Source organism: Ambystoma mexicanum, chromosome 1q (genome assembly GCF_040938575.1).
Source record: "Ambystoma mexicanum isolate Mex_15411 chromosome 1q, UKY_AmexF1_1, whole genome shotgun sequence".
NCBI lineage: Eukaryota > Metazoa > Chordata > Amphibia > Caudata > Ambystomatidae > Ambystoma > Ambystoma mexicanum.
This window is the reverse complement of record NC_090922.1, coordinates 549,349,059-549,369,418: the sequence shown is the minus strand read 5'-3', so window position 1 is coordinate 549,369,418 and position 20,360 is coordinate 549,349,059. Positions and strand designations below refer to the sequence as shown.

At 40.1% G+C, this 20,360-nt stretch overlaps 1 protein-coding gene across 1 annotated transcript in view; it reads right to left on the bottom strand.

Annotated features, from left to right (window-relative positions):
- The window catches only part of LOC138531359 (carcinoembryonic antigen-related cell adhesion molecule 6-like), an 804,705-nt gene that overhangs the window by 372,751 nt on the left and 411,594 nt on the right, over window positions 1–20,360 (bottom strand). The gene's annotated exons all lie outside the window — the stretch shown is intronic.

Here is a 20,360-nt window from a genome sequence, read left to right as displayed (position 1 = left end):
GCTGCATCCTTCAGAGCTGTCAGTCTTGGGCTGATAAAGCTATATACATATATACTAAATAACACTGCCCTATAAGACTGACACTCACCTCACATGAAACTAAAAATGCTAGCTTTTTGGGGAATTTGCATACCCATAATGCACCAGTCTGTGGCTCTGATATGGAGGTAAACTTCCAGTGGTGGTAACTAAGTTGAACTGAGACATGTGCGGCTTGTTAACTGAAATGGCCTATTTTACTCTCACACTGCAGCTATACAGGATTTTTTCTTGGATTCTAAACCGACCATAATTTCCATGGTACTTTTGTATTGTAAAGCCAACTCATTTGGTGGGCAGGCCGGAAGTGAGCAGTGGGCATTCTATTTAAAATGATCAACCTGAGGTAAAAAGTCGCACAGTGAAGGTTCGGCAAGTGAAAGAGAAAGTGAAAGCGTCTTCCAAACACAGGACGAAGAAGGATCTGATGCTGGGATGAGCCAGTCGGACAGTCTGAAACCACACCAATGTAAGGAAATGCAACAAAGCAACCTTTGCTTCCTCTCCCCAGGAAAAAATGAGTAAAAATAAATCAGATATGCCTAACCCTCAGAGGAAAACAACGACAAATAAAAAAAATGGGGAGCCCTACCCCAATGAATACAACTTTAAAATATCCAACTCAATCAGAAAAGTGGAAGAGGGGAAATAAAATTAATCCAGCAAGAAAATCTTCCCAAAACCATTGTTCACCAATGCACTAAAACAATTCTTCAAGAAACAATGCAAGCAAAAACTTGATACAACAGCGGAATTGTCAGATGCTGAAAGTTTGGAGGCTGTGCAGGAGCCCAGTCAACTGCAAAATTCCGGAAAATTGAAGAAAGATCAATTGCTAAAACAAGCAAGTCAGCACCTATGCCTGTAATTTCGGAAAAGGGACCTGCTATTAAAACAACACCTCTTTTGTCCGATAACCCATACATCAGATACAGCTTCTCTGAGCCCTATTGGATGCAGAAATGCCCATCGAAAGGAGGAAAAAAGAGGGTGTTTTAACCAATTCGGGGCCACTCCATAATTCACTATGATGGACCCCCCCTCAAGAACCTTTGCCCGTTAACGGGCCAATGTTTTCAAAAGTATCTCCCTTGAGGCAGAACCTGTCTACACCTGAACAGGAACTATTGAAATTGACACCTCACCTTGTATCAGAGAACTGGATCCCAGTCTCCTGAAAGGAGCAACAATGGATTGTCCATGAAAAGCAAAAGAAAACAAAAATCTGAAGCCAGTGCTGGGTCAAAACAATACATACAAAAACACAAACAGCCTTTTGGCTCGGAGTGACTCACCTGGCAATGCCCTTGTTTTCGCCCCCCAGAAACAGAAGGTTGAGTGTTCTTCCAAGAAACCACACCTCCTAACAATAATGACTGCAGTGACAATTGCATTGGCACCTTTTAGCAAATTGTATGAGTCGCTGAGTGATATGTTAAAAGACCATACAAAAATTTCAGCGATGATGCACAGCTTATATTCCTCGAAGGGTAGATCACTGCCGTGGAGCAAAGATTTAAAGATCAGATAGCGGCAGCGCAGTTAAAAAGCGCTGCCATCCTAAATGAAGGCAGAAACCTGAAGGTCTCCAGTCACTGACTCCAAGAAAAACTGAGGCGGGAACACAAACCACACTGAGAAAGAATTCTCTGAAATCTTCAGAAGTTCAGAACGAACGAACAACCCATAAAGACGAAAAAAAGAGCAGTACGCCAGTAGGTCTTCGAGTGGTGTCCCCATCCACCCTAAAGTCAGCAAAGGGAACTTTAAAACACCATCAGACCCCAAGACACACAATGCAATAGGTGCCCAAGAAAGCCGACCAACTTCACAACTAAAGAACAATTGCATAATCATGGATTATACAATATCATTTACTGTGGAGATGGGGTGCAACGATACTCAAGTAAACCCCGTCCACAACGACCCTAATAAAGATTTCCCGATCTTTGAATATTTGAAAACTAAACCTAAAGAAGCTGTGGATGACAGATGACAAATCGCACTCTGTTTATCAGCGTCGGAGGACTTAAGACCGGTAGTGAGAAGAAATGTAAATAATGGCCCCCCTGACCTCTTCTTTGAGAAAACACAACTTCTCCCGAGCAAGACTAAACAACCCAAAGAAACATACACCCCACCAAAAAATGGGGCCAGACAAGATAGCCTTGGCAAATCACCAGTAACCGTGGAAGACTTCTTAGCGGACAAGGCTGCAATGAATATAAGTCAACATCTTTTGCATGTGGTTGAAACATCACAAGAGGAAAACATAATAGAAGATCTAAGGGAGCCTTGTAACCCATCAGAGAGCCCAGAGGATGAAACCCCCCCAACTGGACTACTTCAGTCAGAAATCCTGGAATTACATTCCTGACTTTGGAAGAAAGGAGGAAAAATCCAGTGACAGCAACAAATTGGGTCTGCCCCACACCACTTCTGTCAAACGAAGACAAGAGGAAGATACTTCTAGGTACAGAAAATATCACGCCAAGTCAAACGATACGCCGAGATCAAAAGACTCACTCAAACGGAAAAGATCCACATTAAATGAGAAAAATAACATTACATCAAACTCCCGAATACATAGATCAAAAACTCCAAAAAAGCACAATCATTACTCTGATTTTCGGGTTTTTCTCGAACTCGGTAGAGACTAGAAAAAGAAACAAATCAGAGAAGTAAAAAACTGCAAGACAGCACAGCCAGGAGAATGGAAGCTACACAAACCTTTAAACTGGAGCAAACAAGAGACAATCATCATGAACTAGTTCTGAACAGGAGTGCTGTCGTAAACCTTTTGCACCAGATTCAAAAACTTAGACCACTGAGGTCAGAAGATCTAACACTAGTAGAGCCACACCACGAGGGACGTAAAGCAATTTCCTACTTGCACATAGTTGCCACCCTGGTAAAATCAATGTTAAAAGACGCAGAGGAAGACCTATTGAGTTTGGGCTACATCCTAACAGAGGTGAGAGGAAAATCCCCCTGTTAGGAATATCGTGACCATGAAAGAAAACAGGAAATGAAGTCCGGCAACCCCAAACCTAAACCTCGTTACGTATCAAGAACTGAGGAACAGTACAGAAACAGCAGACATGGAAACAAAGACTGCAATCATTTTAGTCCTAAGAACAGAAGAAACAAGCACAAAACACAAAGTGAACATACCGTAAGCAAACAACAAGGGGATCAGGAAAAGAGGTCCAAAAAAAGCGCCAGCACAGTTTAGGGTGGGGGAAACTCTAGTCTCGGAAGAGGCACCCGATCTGGGGAGATTTCCCAGAGGCCCATTGCCAAAAATAGAAAAAACTGTCATACAAGATATACAAGCTACACTTTCCGAACCTACGGAGAAGGGCTTAGCACCTGCTCAGCTGAAACAACTGTGTGCATGGATGCCAAAGGCACTTACATCTCACCTAAAAAAATTGCAAAACACCTATCCAAGAAAACCACAACAAAATACAGATCACCCAGACGTCCACAAAGCCACGTAAACAGTACTGAGGATGGGATCTTGGAATACTAGAGGTCACCAGCACCTGACGGCAACTGGCAGCCTAGACCTGGGAGCGTTTGATAGTCGTTGTCTCCAGGAAACCTGGCTGGTCAAAAAACCAACAGTAGACGGATATGCCCTTGAAATTTCACCGGCCCTGAAGGGTTAAAAGGGTGTGCCTCGTCGGGACTTATATCCGCCGTCCGCTCAGGAAGTGGCATTAAAATCCAAGAGACTCTCATCGCGAACAGTTCCCAGCTTGCAATACTTGTAAATTGGGAACACATCAATAGGCAAACAGGAAAACATTTTTATATTCTGGTAGTCATCATCAACACCTACTGGAACCCCCAAGCTATCACGAATAAAAATTACATATCGTTGATGGAACAAACAATCGACGATGCATATGTTGACCATCAAGTGTCACATATAATCATCTGTGGCGACTTAAATGTGACGTGCAAAACGAAAGACTCAGCTATTTATGGAAATAAAATCAAGTCCCCATCCGAGGACCGAGTCGATCTCTGGTTAGAACTAAAAGACTCTAGGGATATCCTTTACATAAACCAGTCATTCCACCAGCCAAATCGTATCCCAACTTGGGAAAGAGAGGATGCATCAGCAACAATCGATTACATTTTTGTATCACAAGCTATGTTGTGGCTAATAACCTCGTTGAGGTGATAAAGACAAAATCAAGTGACCACAACCGCTTGACAATAACATGGAGGTGTGTCCACGATCTTTCAGAAACCAACACCAAGCGCTGAAATCAAAAGTAATAACCAAGGAAATCAAATTAGGCTGAGTGCAAGGAACATTGAAGAACTAACGAGAAGCTACAGAACCTTGCCCGACGCTAAGGAAGGGACTGAAAACCCTCTAGCAATTGACTACCAACCACTGCTCACACTATATAAGTCTGCCGCGAAAAAGCTCAATCGACCATCAAATTTGAAAAAACACAATTTCGATACAATTTTGGTGCAGAAAAGGCGCACACTATGACAAATCAAAAGAATGGCGCCTAAACACAAGTCAAAGATCTACAGAAACATGCTGTATGAAGAAACGAAGAAATACAAGTCTTGGGTCAAAGGTTACCGCATAATACTGTACCAGCAAGACTCAGAAGCAATTTCTTGGGTCATCTGTGTTGCCCATTTTCAAGAAGGGCAACACAGATGACCCAAGAAATTACCGCACAATTGCATTACTCGATGTAATCGGGAAGGTCTTCGGCTCCCTACTACTATGAAGGTTCCAAACGTGGACAAAGTCTTCGGCCAGCTCTGACCCGTTCCAAGTGGGTTTTAAGAAAAACACTGGCACCTCGGTTAACATCATGCTCTTGAGCATTATAAAAAGCAACATCATAGAGGGAAGCCCAAGGGTTTTCCTTGCTTTTATCAACCTGGCTCAAGCGTTTGACCAGGTTGACCGATAGAAACTATGGGCCAAACTTTCAGCTTGGAACTGCCCGCAGGCGATCCTAGACCCGATAATAGCGCTACACTCCGAAACCAAAATGAGAGTCTGACTAAACCAACAGGGCTGGCTATCGGAAGAAATACCCACCACAATGGGGATCAAACAAGGCTGCCGCCTAGCTCAGGCACTTTTCATTGCATATCTTGGAGACTTTAAAGAAACCGAAAAAAGTGTGAGGTCATTTAGGCCAAAAATCGGGCAAACAACAGTATCCCAATTGCTGTATGCAGATGATATGATCCTCTTAGACCACATGGCAATTGGTCTGCAGAGAGAACTTGACAACCTCTAAGTACATCTGTTCAAACAACTTGGAAATAAACAAGGGGAAAACAAAAGTCATGTTGTTGGAAAAATCAGGAAAGAGAAAAGAAAATCTAAAATGGTACCTTTAGGGCTTGCAGATTGGGAAAGTACACAAATTCAAGTACCTATGAGTTATGCTAGACAGTTTAAGAGCCGAAAACACAATGTAGCATACCTTATTGGACAAACCACGGAAATTTACGTCGCAAACCCGAGCGGTGGACAAAAAATGCACCCGTTTTTCCCTTCTATCAGCTATTAACTTCTACAGAGCAAAGGTGGTCCCATCTTTAACATACGGGGCAGAGGCAATGCCAAACATCCCCAAGGACATATGGCAGAAACTGGAGAGATACTTCTGGAGAACAGTCTTAAACCTACCAAAGTCAACTCCCATGCCCTCGATCAGACGTGAGCTGAGCCTGCTCTCGTTGAAAGCTACGATCGAGTCGAGTACAACAGTATGATGCTGTTCAGGAAATCTCTGATCCCGGACAGCCCCATGATGTATAACCTGATAAATAAAGAGATCGAAGGAGGCCGCTGCAAAATGTTGAACAAATGGGTAAACGAAAAGAAGGTAAAGTTGTCATTGATTCAATGCACAGAAGAAGACTTGATCCATAACACGCAAAGGGTAAAAAGGAAGATGGAAGAGCTGGACTGGATCTGCACACTAGAACAAAAAACAAAAAACGACAAAAATCAAACTGACAACCCACCTCCTTCAGAATACAAAAAAGTTAAATCAGACTCAAGAATTCATCACAAAATTTCCAAATAAATAAAGCTCTAAGACATGTGTTTCTGAGAGCACGTCTAAACATCCTGGACACTAACGAAATCAGGGCGGTCAGAGATCGCTCCAATTCTAACATATGCAGACTTTGTAAAGATCAAACGCAGATCGAAACAATAAGACACCTGCTCATTTCATGCCCAGAAACACAATCGTTTAGAAGAGTAGACTTAAAATCGCTACGTTCGCCATCTCTTCTGTGTGAGGAAGACTCCTGGTGGGCCTGCCTGATAAGTGGAGAGAAGACCTCATGGATAATAGCGACAACAAAAATCCTTCTGAACGCACTGGGCTGGGAAAAATTGAAAAATGTAATACTTCAACATAAACCATGACTCCTCCCTACATACATTGATAATTATTGACGTAATACATCTATCTACCGTCCTATTGTCAACCCTTTGTGAATTCAGGAGATGTAAAGACTGTACAATGTCTACCTTATAAAAATCATAAATTGATTCAAACAAGTAATTAAAAACAAAAAACGTAATAGGTGCTCAGAAAAAGCTTGTTTATGTCTGTATGTGTGTGGTAAAACATGGAGTGTTTGGAGCTGGGAGGAATACTGGGGAGTGGCAAGCTTCTGGGGTGTACAGGAGTTCCTGAAGGGACAGTTGGAGGACGTGGCAGATGAGGGAGGATGTCCAAGGGGCTTTACACCCCCTATGTTATTCTTAGTCAAATGAACACACTTTGCTCTACTCACCAGTGCCATGATTGACTAAGCCAAAAGTGGTGATGAGGATGGGAAAGGAAGAAAAAAGACCGGGAGGATCGACACCATGGACCAGGTGAGTGGTGCAGTGGATGCGACTTAATCATCTGAGGTGCTAAAGATAAAGATCAAACCCCACTGTGATGGGGAGACAGGCCAAGGAGGGGCACAGGCAGGCTGAGCAGTGACTGCTGCGAACGATGCTCACTCAGTCAACATCTTCCAGTTAGTCACTGTGATGGTTGCCATCTGTTAAACAGAACATCATATATTACCACCCGCTACGGCCTGGAACTCATCATTATGGCCATTACAACCTCAGGTTATGTCCTGTGGTGCTAATAGGCCCTTTGAAAGTACCTGACGGAGAGAGATAAGGCTACAGCTGTTTGCCCTCCAGCAAGTAGGGTAAGCTGAGACCAGGAATGTCATTTAGGGGTCGCCAGGAGTTGCACTTGCGACCCCTGAGCTCTACCTTGCTACCCACATGGTCTGCCTTGCTAACCCTAAAAAATATATATATATTCACTAAAATAAACTTTGTTAGGGTGACGTTATGGTTAAGTTGAGCTACTAAAAGCTTGTGAAATTCACCAAAAAAAAATGTTATAAACGTGTCATTATGGTTCGAAGTAAACCGAAAGCCCCCTGAAATTCACCAGTTATGGTAGGCTAAGCAACCATAACTGGCTGCACCACTGTGCAGTGTGCACTGTTTACACTAACACCCAGGACATCAAAGATGACATCACTGTATCACTTTATAACAGTGCTTATAACTTTGTTCTCGGGTGCATTTGGCCATGCACCCAAGACTCTACGTACTGGCCACAACTACCACAGCATATCGCACCCATAGTGGCTTATAAATTCTGTACGCATAAATTTGATCTTGGCCATGCACCCAAGACCCTAGGCCCTCCCCACAACCACCTGATCGATATGCGATACTACGGGTGTACCTATAGCTGTGATATGCTGCAGTGCTTGTGGCCAGGCCCTAGCGTCTTGGGAGTATGGCCTACGGCCTATGGCCATGCACCCAAGACTCTAGGCCCTGGCCACAACCACTGCAGCATATCACACCCATGGCGGCGTATAAATCAGGAGGACACCCATAGAAACAAAAATGTTAACTACAGCATGTACTCAATTGTAATGTTCGCTAACACCACCCGTGTCCTTAGAACAGTTTCAAGTTGCCTGCGCACAGCACGGACTGAAGTACTATCCTTATGAGACCCCTCATTTTCAGTACTTACAAACATCCCGGACAAGGCGGGCATAGGGAATGCATCATTAACACCTGCCACCTAAACAAATACAGTATTTCACCCATCTCTTACTCTCTGAACCTCCCCAAGCACTCTAACACACCAAAACAGTTTCCGAAACAGCATTTCGCCTCTGGTTGCCGCCGCGCTGTCGGCAGATCCAGGATGTCGGGCACATCCAAACAATCTGACGCACATCACGGATCACTGCAGCCAATCGGCAGAGATGACGCGTGTCCACGGCCATGACGCCACCCCCTAGCCAATCATTATCTCTTCCGTGGAGCGAACAGGGAAGTGTGACCGCGGAGCGGACATAGATATCACTAATTTTTTGACACATATTTTTTGGTCGTTTCACCAAATTTACAAAAGCACGCTTTCGGGACCAAGCCACTGCCCCTGCCGCAAATTTGGTGAAAATCAGTCCAGCGGTTTGACCTGTAGGCGTGCACAAAGTTTTTCCCCCATCCAGTCTATGGGAAAAAAAAGATGGTTTGGGACCCCCCCTATAACTTTTGCCCCCCTGGACCAAACATCACTGAACTTTGCAAAACAATTCAGAGTGGCCCATATACTTTTTTTTGCAAAGATTGGGGACAAATCATCCAGGGGGAGCAGAGTTATAAGCCGCCCAAAAAGTGTTCTTCCTATGGAAACAGCAACTTAACCCTAAATACACAGCCACTACCGTGGCTGTGTAATATATATATATATATATTCAGTAAAACAACTTTGTTAAAGGGACGTTATGGTGAAGTTGCGCTACTAAAAACCTATGAAATTCAGTGAAAAAACGTTGTTAAAGGGACGTTATGGTTCAAAGTAAAACCGAAAACCCCCTGAAATTCAGCAGTTATGGTAAGATAAGCTACCACAGCATATCGCACCCATAGTGGCTTATAAATTCTGTACGCATAAATTTGATCTTGGCCATGCACCCAAGACCCTAGGCCCTCCCCACAACCACCTGATCGATATGCGATACTATGGGTGTACCTATAGCTGTGATATGCTGCAGTGCTTGTGGCCAGGCCCTAGCGTCTTGGGAGTATGGCCTACGGCCTATGGCCATGCACCCAAGACTCTAGGCCCTGGCCACAACCACTGCAGCATATCGCACCCATGGCGGCGTATAAATCAGGAGGACACCCATAGAAACAAAAATGTTAACTACAGCATGTACTCAATTGTAATGTTCGCTAACACCACCCGTGTCCTTAGAACAGTTTCAAGTTGCCTGCGCACAGCACGGACTGAAGTAATATCCTTATGAGACCCCTCATTTTCAGTACTTACAAACATCCCGGACAAGGCGGGCATAGGGAATGCATCATTAACACCTGCCACCTAAACAAATACAGTATTTCACCCATCTCTTACTCTCTGAACCTCCCCAAGCACTCTAACACACCAAAACAGTTTCCGAAACAGCATTTCGCCTCTGGTTGCCGCCGCGCTGTCGGCAGATCCAAGATGTCGGGCGCATCCAAACAATCTGACGCACATCACGGATCACTGCAGCCAATCGGCGGAGATGACGCGTGTCCACGGCCATGACGCCACCCCCTAGCCAATCATTATCTCTTCCGTGGAGCGAACAGGGAAGTGTGACCGCGGAGCGGACATAGATATCACTGATTTTTTGACACATATTTTTTGGTCGTTTCACCAAATTTACAAAAGCACGCTTTCGGGACCAAGCCACTGCCCCTGCCGCAAATTTGGTGAAAATCAGTCCAGCGGTTTGACCTGTAGGCGTGCACAAAGTTTTTCCCCCATTCAGTCTATGGGAAAAAAAAGATGTTTTGGGACCCCCCCTATAACTTTTGCCCCCCTGGACCAAACATCACTGACCTTTGCAAAACAATTCAGAGTGGCCCATATACTTTTTTTGCAAAGATTGGGGACAAATCATCCAGGGGGAGCAGAGTTATAAACCGCCCAAAAAGTGTTCTTCCTATGGAAACAGCAACTTAACCATAAATACACAGCCACTTCCGTGGCTGTGTAATATATATATATATGTATTCAGTAAAAGAACTTTGTTAAAGGGACGTTATGGTGAAGTTGCGCTACTAAAAACCTATGAAATTCAGTGAAAAAACGTTGTTAAAGGGACGTTATGGTTCAAAGTAAAACCGAAAACCCCCTGAAATTCGGCAGTTATGGTAAGATAAGCAACCATAACTCGCGCCGCCACTGTGCACTGCTAACACTAACACCCAGGACATCAAAGATGACATCACAAATGTCATTGATGACATCACTGATGACATCACATGTCTGACTCCCCCTTTTTTCCTTTCCTGACATATCTAGGCCACATGATTTTCTTCAGTAACAGTCAGGAACTAAAAATTGTAAATTACTATATTCGTAGACTTATCCTTCAAGTATGTTCTTAGAATAATTCCCTTATGGTCCAGTCATATCATATGAAACATATACATAGGAGAAGTCACAACCTTGAAAGACAGCAATCCTTTTTGTGCATTAAAATTATCAGTCGATTTATCAGCACTTTCTGATACTTTTGATGTTTTTTTATTACTGTACTTTCCCTGTATATGCTCATATTTTTATATGTTGTACTCACACTATTTCCCTTAGGGTCCAGACATATCATGTGATATATATAGATAGGGTAAGTAACAACTTTGAAACAGAGCAATCATTTCTCTGCATAAAGGTAATTAGTTAGGTTATGAACACTTTCTGCTACTATTGCTGTTTCTTTTTCCTACTTCAATTCCCTTGTATATATTCATATTTGTATGTGGTGTTGTCTCTTTGTGATTTGTGTATAATAATGCAATTATGTAGTAAGTGGGTTTTATTACCTACTTATCACAAGTTTCACTGTACGCAAAACTCTAATATGAAAACAGTTATCATTTCAATATTCAACATGGCACGCTTATGAATATTGCACCTCCATCATGTATGCTGCACACAATGCCTATGTTTCTACATGAGTACCTTAGTATACTGGATTGAAGTTAATAATAGAATGCTATTTATATCAATGCATAGCTTAATGCACTGATTCGCACTTGATGTTTATTCCAATAATCTTTGACACTTTTTTTTATTAACATTACACGAAGAATCCCTTGTACAGACTTTTCATGAAAGGTAAATGCACATGTGATGTCATCAGTGATGTCATCAATGACATTTGTGATGTCATCTTTGATGTCCTGGGTGTTAGTGTTAGCAGTGCACGGTGGCGGCGCGAGTTATGGTTGCTTATCTTACCATACTGCTGAATTTCAGGGGTTTTTCGGTTTTACTTTGAACCATAACGTCCCTTTAACAACGTTTTTTCACTGAATTTCATAGGTTTTTAGTAGCGCAACTTAACCATAACGTCCCTTTAAAAAAGTTTTTTTACTGAATTTCATAGGTTTTTAGTAGCGCAACTTAATCATAATGTCCCTTTAACAAAGTTTTTATACTGAATTTCATAGTTTTTTAGTAGCACAACTTAACAATAATAACTTTGACTTTATGTACATATAATATGGAACATACTGAACCCTTTCTACTGAATTTGACGGTCCGCAGACATGTTTGGACAACAGTACCACCACCTAAAAACTCTGTGGGGGTATGTGTAATAGTTATATCATAACATAGGAACATTTAACAAATTCACAAAGCAGCACACATACAAAGTATATGTAGTAATACTTAAAAAAGGTTACCCATATATGTAACACACTAACCATTCATGTAAATACAATATGTTTTAAAATGGAATATAACAAAAGAAGATAAAGTGGCTTCCACCATAATTACCTCACAGACGCTCCACAACCAACAGCAAGACCAGACGTATACACTACTGATTACATATCTCACCAGACATAGTAAGTGCACTTCTTTTTACTCATATATTTATAAACTTTCTATATTAGAAAAAAAAAAACATATTACTTTTTTGTTTTCTCACAGAAATGTGTAGTACTCTCGACTGGCTAGAGGAGCATTTCCCACGAGAGGAAATGTTAGAAAATAGTCCACCTAATGGTACACACTTTACTATATAAACCAATTAATAAATATTATTCTGTATACATTTAACATATACATTTTTTTTATTACAGACCATACAAAAATTCCAAGCATCTCACAACAACAATCAGAGGATATCACTCTACAGCAGATTAATCAAAAAATGGACGACCTTACGCAAAATTTTATGGATTTGAAAAACTTTGTGGAAAATTATGTGAAACCCCCAACAGCACACCATTGTCCAACCTGTACTTGTCCCCCCTCACCCTATCCCACGCAGTTAACCCCAAACCCTGTCTATGGACCAAAGCGTTTCGATGAGCTTTCCTTCCCTTCTTCACCTGATCCCAGTTAATTCTCCTGTTTTTGTTTCCGTTTCTGCCCCACCTTCCCAGTCATAATTGTATATATATATGAAATAAAGTTACTTTTCTTATATTGTGTTGTAATTACTTTCAGTTCCTTGTGATAAAACCAATTTAGGTGTCCACGGACACCGCGGTTGTTCGGAAATGTTCGTAAAGAAACGAAAATGTGACTGTCCTGAGGACACTACATCTGTCCGTAATGTTCTCATGCAAGTTGAAAATGTTCTAAGAACACTCGTAGTGTCCTGAAATGTTCGTAAATAAACGAAAATGGAGGTGTCCTTAAGAACACTATGCCTATTTGTAGTGTCTGATAGCAAACAGAAACTGTTCTAAGAACACTCGTGGTGTCCTGAATTGTTCGTAAATAAACGAAAATGGAGGTGTGCTTGAAACGATATGTTTGTCCGTATTGTTAGCAAATAAATTAAACTGTGCTAAGAACAAACGGCTGTCCGTAACTGTTCGTTTTACATCTGAAGCACTTTTAATTAGTTCAGGACCCGAACACTGTCCGCAGAACATCAAAACGCATGCGCAAACAATGTCCGTACATTGGGTGTCCTGCGGACGACCGCTACCTTAGCGAACATGCTCACAAAACAATCATGTGACCGCACCCACGCTCATCTCGTGCTCTAAATGCGGACACTGTTCAAGTCCCCGACCAGTTTAAAAGTACATTGCCAAGTAATCCACAATATTTCTCATGAAAAAATCACCATACCACACATCCCACATACTAATCCTAACTTTCCACATAGTTTTTGTGACTTTTTGAACCTTTTTTGATATTCGATCTGTCTTGCGGACGGCGCGCATGTCCACGACCCGCGCATAAGCACCCCGATATAAAACCACGCCCTAGAGCGCATTCTCATTGTGTTTATGACTATTCCACAGAGCACACTGCATTTTGCTGCATACTTTGCAGATTTTGAGATTTCCATCTCCAAGCCTATGACATCCATGGCTCGACTATTACCACATGGTGCTACATCTGCCTCAGCACCACCCCCACCCCCTCCGCCACCGCCATTTTCCCAAGGGCCTGAAGAGGGGAACAGGAGTGAGAATACAGAGGAGGAAGAAGAGGATGATGAGAATGAGGTAGAGGAAATCCCTACTACCCACCCTCGGCGTGAATCTTGGGTGTGGCGATTGTTTACTGTTCATGGAAACGGTCCTAAGTCTCATGCGAACCGTGTCACCTGTAATGAGTGCAAAATGGTACTCAGTCGCGGGAAGCATGGTTCGTATTGCTTTGGGACCACTACCATGAAGCGACACCTCAACTCATTCCACACTGGGGCCATTCACCAGGTTGTACCTTGCGAAGAGCGTAGTGGGTTGATTGCCTCTACTTCATCCTCTGTTTCTGATCCTGTCACCACAAGGAACACCTCTGTGGGACAGCGTCTTCCTCAAGCTGCCTCACAGGCCATACAGAATTCTGATGACCCTTACCTTTCGAGGGTCACAGTTGTATGTATGTACTGTGACACAGTACTCTGCAGGGGAGAGCGACTTCGGAGTGCTTTTGAGACTATTGTCTCACAGCACGAGAAGACCTGCTCACTACCCAAATAAAACCCACTCTACATCTTCCTCTCTCAGCTCGCCCTTTCTTTACTAACCGAACACATTTACTAACCGACTTTTACCTTGTATAATCTGTAAAATGAATCTACAATCATTTTTTCATTGTCCTAAAATGAACTGTAACTTACAAACCTTTATACCATTTAATTTCTTCATACCCACACACACGACAATAATGTTAAACTAACATTTTTTAAATAAAATATATAGACTACATATAATCAAACAAAATTACATGCACACTCTATGATCAAATCTCAAACAATAATATTTGTAAAAACACATAATTGGTTTTAATTTTTTTAATTTATATAATTACTTACATTTATATAGGACAAGCAGGCTATGACATTGACTCACTATTACGTGGAAAAGCAGGCTATGACATTGGCTCACTATTACGTGGAAAAGCTTAGTTACAGGAATAGTGGTATACAGTGGTACATTATGAATTTCACAAGCCATAGTAAAGATATTTTCTTTCCTACAGTTAGTCATAAGATAGTTTTAATGGTTTTGAGGAAGGCGGTGAGCATTTCAATTTAAAAAATCTATGTCTAAATTAAAAACAGTGCTCTATACAAACCAAATTACTAATTTCTTTCTTTTACAATTGCAGTGAAGACCATTCTCCTGAAAAGAAGCAGCCAAATTTGAAGTACAAAGAACAACTAAGAAGCAAATTGCTCATTTTAAAAAAAAAGTAAGTAGAATGTTACCATAATATTTGAATTATTACTCAAACACACTGTAAGGTTAATTCATGCTAATTCTGTGCCTAAAAATAGAGATTCTGCACCATTCTGACCAAAAATCCCCCGTCTTAAACAGTGATTTACTGGCAGAATGGCCCACAAAATCCTATTTTTCGACACACAAATTACCCAACTCAACCGCTTGAATTTAGATGTTGTAGAACTAACAACTGTTTTAATTGTATAGCTTTAGATATACTATGTATGCTTCTCCACACCACTGGCTTACTTTTTTCTGTCATCTGAACCCCAGTTTAGTAACACATTAATTCAAGAATACCCATCCCTAGTAGTTGTACTTCCCAATGCACAATCACATACCATTACATACATCTTTATCATCTTACTCAAACACTCATGCACACAACACACATGCATTGCAGAACACCCCAACCCATACTTTCTGTATTTTTTTTAACAGACCCTAAAGAATGCCTACCAAAAAGCAACTCCGTAGAAAGGAACGCAGAAGTAGAGCAAATGAAAAGAAAAGTCGCCAACATAAACATCCATCTATAGCAGAATTTGTAAAAGAAAGTTGAAACACAACAGCTAATACAGTCATGTAGTGAAACAGAAGAAGTTTCTAGTACAAAAACTTTGCCTCCTCTATCAAAAAGTAAAACAACCCAAAAAACAATTAACAGAAAATCAACTATCACTACAAATAAAACTTCTTCTATAAATCTTCATATAGTACAAAATAAGCATACCAAGAAAAGTATTTTAGCCAAAATGTTCCGTCACAAAGTCCTTCAAAATCTTATAAAAACAGGAGAGAAACCAGGTTCAACACTTCAAACCTATCGTAGGAAAGTAATCTTAGATGCGTTGATAGGCAGTGCAATTCTTCTCAAAAGAAGGTTATTTATTTTAGTGTCAAACAGAATGAAACCACTAACAAAACTAATAACTAAATTACAAAAAAGACTTCTCAATAAACGAAATATCAACAGAAGTAACTTCTTAAATATCTGTGGAGGTGAATGGAGTCACACTACAAGCACAGAACCATCCTTTAATGAAGAAGCGTACAAACAAAAGCAAACAAATACAATTGCCATACATAGCAGTGGTCGAGGTTATGAAAAAGTTAATAATACTATAATGGAACAAGAAGTACTCCTTACAAAAATATGCCCTGAAAACGTAGATTTACCCCTCCATTCAACTGAATCAGAACATCTAGTGTACAAATGGCCGTGCACGTCAATGTGTAACATTCCCAAAAAAATGTTCAAGTCTTTACGCCAATTCCTCAATCAATATGTGAAAAGCAAAGACAAAATCAAAATTAAACTACTGCAAAATATGGATGCTTGTCCAGTACGCAAGTACACAGGACTACAAGGACATTCATTGGCCTGCATTACAGGACCTACTTGCAAAACAACCTTCCATGATATCAAAAGGATATCAACACATCATGCAAGTATAAGAAATCTACTTTATAATCTGTACTATGCTAAAAGCCCTGCTTTAGCACTAGCCAATTTAAATAACATTCTTCTACATGGTACAGCAAAAGACCTACTAGAAGAAATCGACTATATCCAGACAAAATATTTTGGAAGTGAAACCCACTTACAGGATGAATTAGCTGTAAACCAACTTCGTAACAATTCTGCACATGGCAACCTTTCACTACACACATACAAACAAGAAATACTAAAATTTGAAGGTACTTCAGCTGAAATACCAAACCACGTGTGTGTATGTTGCCGCAGAACTTTTTATAAAAGTAACACAAAAACTGTAGACCTATAATACAAAATAGAAGACAATGAAGATTCTAAATGGTTTGAATTAGCTCTCTACCTTATAGCAGAAAACAAATACGAAATAACTGACCCCATAATACTTTGCAGTTACTGCACTACAAAACTTGACAACAACCAAACTCCTTCACGTGCTATCACAAATAACTTGGAATTATATCCACTACCAAAACCCCTTCAACAACTTAATTTATATGAGAGCATCATAATTCAAACAGTGTACCCATTTCAAGCAATATTACGCCTTCAACCAAAAACTGCAAAATTACCTCCCTCTGAATTAGTGAAAGGTATTTGTGGAAAAGTAGTGTATTTACCATAAGATCTAAAAGAAAATGTGCACACTCTAGGAGTGCAATGTCCAATGCAACTATCTTTAATTAGCTTGGTAAATGGAGTACCTACAAAAGACAAAAGAATTTGGCAACAACTGGTAGATTTACATAAAGTTAGAGAAGTCCTGCAATATCTTAAAGAGAATAATGAATATTACAAAGAAATTAATAGTGAGGAAAACTTGAAAGATACAACTGAAATAATTCAAGAGACACAAGAAGCTGGTCAATTTGAGCTCCTAGATCCTGCTATCTCCATATCATCCATTGCACTCTAATGACACCATAGAAGATGCACTGGAAACGTACCAAATGCGTCAAACAAAAGGATCACCAATCAGCATATGGGAAAAAAGTATAGAAGCACGTGCTTTTCCTCTACTCTTTCCTACTGGCAAAGGAAGAAGATACGATGATAGACCTATTCAAATATCAGCATCAGAATATTGCTCATTACGAATGTATTCTGAAGATCCTCGATTTTGACAAAATGTGGAATACATATTCCACCTACTCTTTGAAAGTGAACTAACAACTTTATGTTACGGAGTTGCACACATATTAAAATCAGGATCACACTTTCAAAATATGACAGCTACACAATTATTACAAAAAGTTCAACAAAAAGATGAGGTTTTACAATCAAATCTTACAAATCTATTAGCAAATATGCGTTGTACGAAAGAGTACTGGTTTAGACGTCATGGAGATGTACGTTGTATGATCAGAAACCTTGGCCTACCCACTTGGTTTGTTACATTAAGTTGTGCAGAATATGCATGGGAAGATTTACATGCTTTCCTATGCATATCAAACGAAAACAAAACAAACATAGATATACTAACACCTGGAGAACTTTGTTCTCAGGATCCTGTTAATGTTTCAAGATATTTTCACCATCGCTTCATTGCTATGCTACATTTTATTTGTAATAAAACTGTTCCTCCCCTTGGAGAAGTGCAACACTTCTTTTGGAGAAAAGAATACTAAGCCAGAGGAGCACCACATGTCCACATGCTTTTATGGATTAAAGATGCTCCTAAATTTGGTCAAGACAGTGATGCCACTGTTTTACAGTTTATTGAAAAATAAGTCACTTGTGAAATTCCATCAGAATCCACAAATAGTGATCTTTATGCAAAAATGTTACAATTCCAAAGACACAAATGTGGCAAACACTGTTGTCGCAAATACAAAAACAAAGGGAAATACTACACCAAATGCCGATTTGGTTTCCCTGGACCAGTTACAAATATAGGTCAAGTGAACAACCTCATGTCTTCAGTTAGACATAGTGTTAAAGGTAAGTCACCTAAAAATACATATTGCATAAAAAGAAAAGAAGAAGAAAAATATATCAATGATTACAATGCAATCATTGCCCACTTATGGAATGCAAACATAGATGTGCAGTACATTGCAGACAATTCTACTGAAGTTGCTCGATATGTCACAGCATACTTAACCAAATCAGAAAAGACAGAGCTCCAAGACCTCTGGAATGACCTGTCATCAGATAAAACAGTGTCTCAGAAATTATACAGCTTGGGCATAAAAATGCTGTCCCATAGAGAATGTGGATCCTATGAAGCAGCTGATCGATTAACTGGTACTTCATTGTATGGTAAATCTGAAAATATAGTATGGCTAAGTCTTGGTCCAGCTAAATCTAGAAAAAGAGTTCTAAAATCATACAAGATATAGAAACAATAGCCAAACATGATCCAAACAGTCAAGACATTTTTAAAAACAATTTATTGGACACATACTACCCAAACAGGAGTACCACTTTGGAAACCATGTGTCTATACCACATAGCCCAAAACTACACATACAAAAATAATATAAAACCTGATGAACAAAACCGTAAATACAAAGTGACAAACTGTGAAGGCAGCTTAGTAAAACTCACCAAACCAAATTTAATTAATCATATCAAATTGTCATTAAAGACTCCTAAACATAAAGAAGTATATTACATGTCCCTGCTACAACTCTTTAAACCATGGAGAAAAGAAGAACTACTAGATAACTATGACTTGTATGAAGACGCTTTCAAAGCAAATGAAAGCAGTATAACTGATGTAAACTTTGCACAGTACAAAACAATGTTGGACAATGAACAGCAACACGAAGAAGAACTCCAGGCCCACCTAGATAAGGACGCTCCTGACAGTAGTCAACCTTCTGTCACAGGAAGCCAAGAACCACTGGGAGACCCACTAATAACAAATGAGGCAGAATTAGCTATGATAGAAGTAGAAAACACCATGTGTCAGTATGAAGATAAAGAAGACTTAACTATACTACAATCAAAGATAAAACAATGAGCAACGTAGCATTTTTCAAGAAGTAACAAAAAAAATTGCACATGGTGTACAACATGAAAACAAAGAATGCACCTGTCAAAATTACAAACCTATACTATTGTATGTCAGTGGTGAAGCTGGTTTTGGCAAAACATTCCTAATCAAAATCATCAGTAAGTTCCTTCAAAAATTGACAAACAACAAACTGTCAGCTGTTGTCACTGCCCCCACAGGTTTAGCTGCCTACAACATAGGTGGTGTCACTGTACACCGATTACTACTCCTGCCAGTAGAACACCAAAACAAATTAGATTATTACAAACTTTCAGCAGAAGCTGCAATGGAACTACGCAGAGTATTGAAACAAATGAAAATGCTACTAATAGATGAAGTGAGCATGGTGTCCAACCTAATGTTAGCTTTGATTCACCTCAGATTACAAGAAGTACTTAAAACAAACTATGAAGAGCTCTTTGCAGGAAAACACATTGTTTTCTGAGATCTTCTTCTATTGACACCAGTAAAAGGTGAGCCTATTTTTAAAACATTAGGACACAAACTCTGCCGTAAAACTGTTGGCAGCATTGGAAATGTTAACCTTTGGCAACATTTCCAATACAGAGAATTAACAGAAAACATGCGCCAATCTGTAGATCTCACTTATGCCAACATCTTAAAAAATATTAGAGTTGGTATACTTTCTAAAGAAGTAGAAGCAAATTGAAAACCCGGCACATTCATGCACTTTATGGTGATAATGCATGTGCTACAGATGTTATGGAACAATTAGCCCACAAAAATGACAATTGTATGGCCTTAATGCCAACTCTTGCAAGCTGTTTCAAATTCAATGAAATAATGTTAAGTAAGGAAATGCAACCAATAATGGAAATTAGCGCCACAGACAAACTAGATGTACATGGAATGACACTACCCATTTATGACCAAGCCACAACAAGACTAAATAGTTTAGAAAAATCTATCACAAACACAGCAGGCTTGGAAAAGATATTAAAATTATCCTTAAATTGCAGAGTAATGCTGAAACGTAA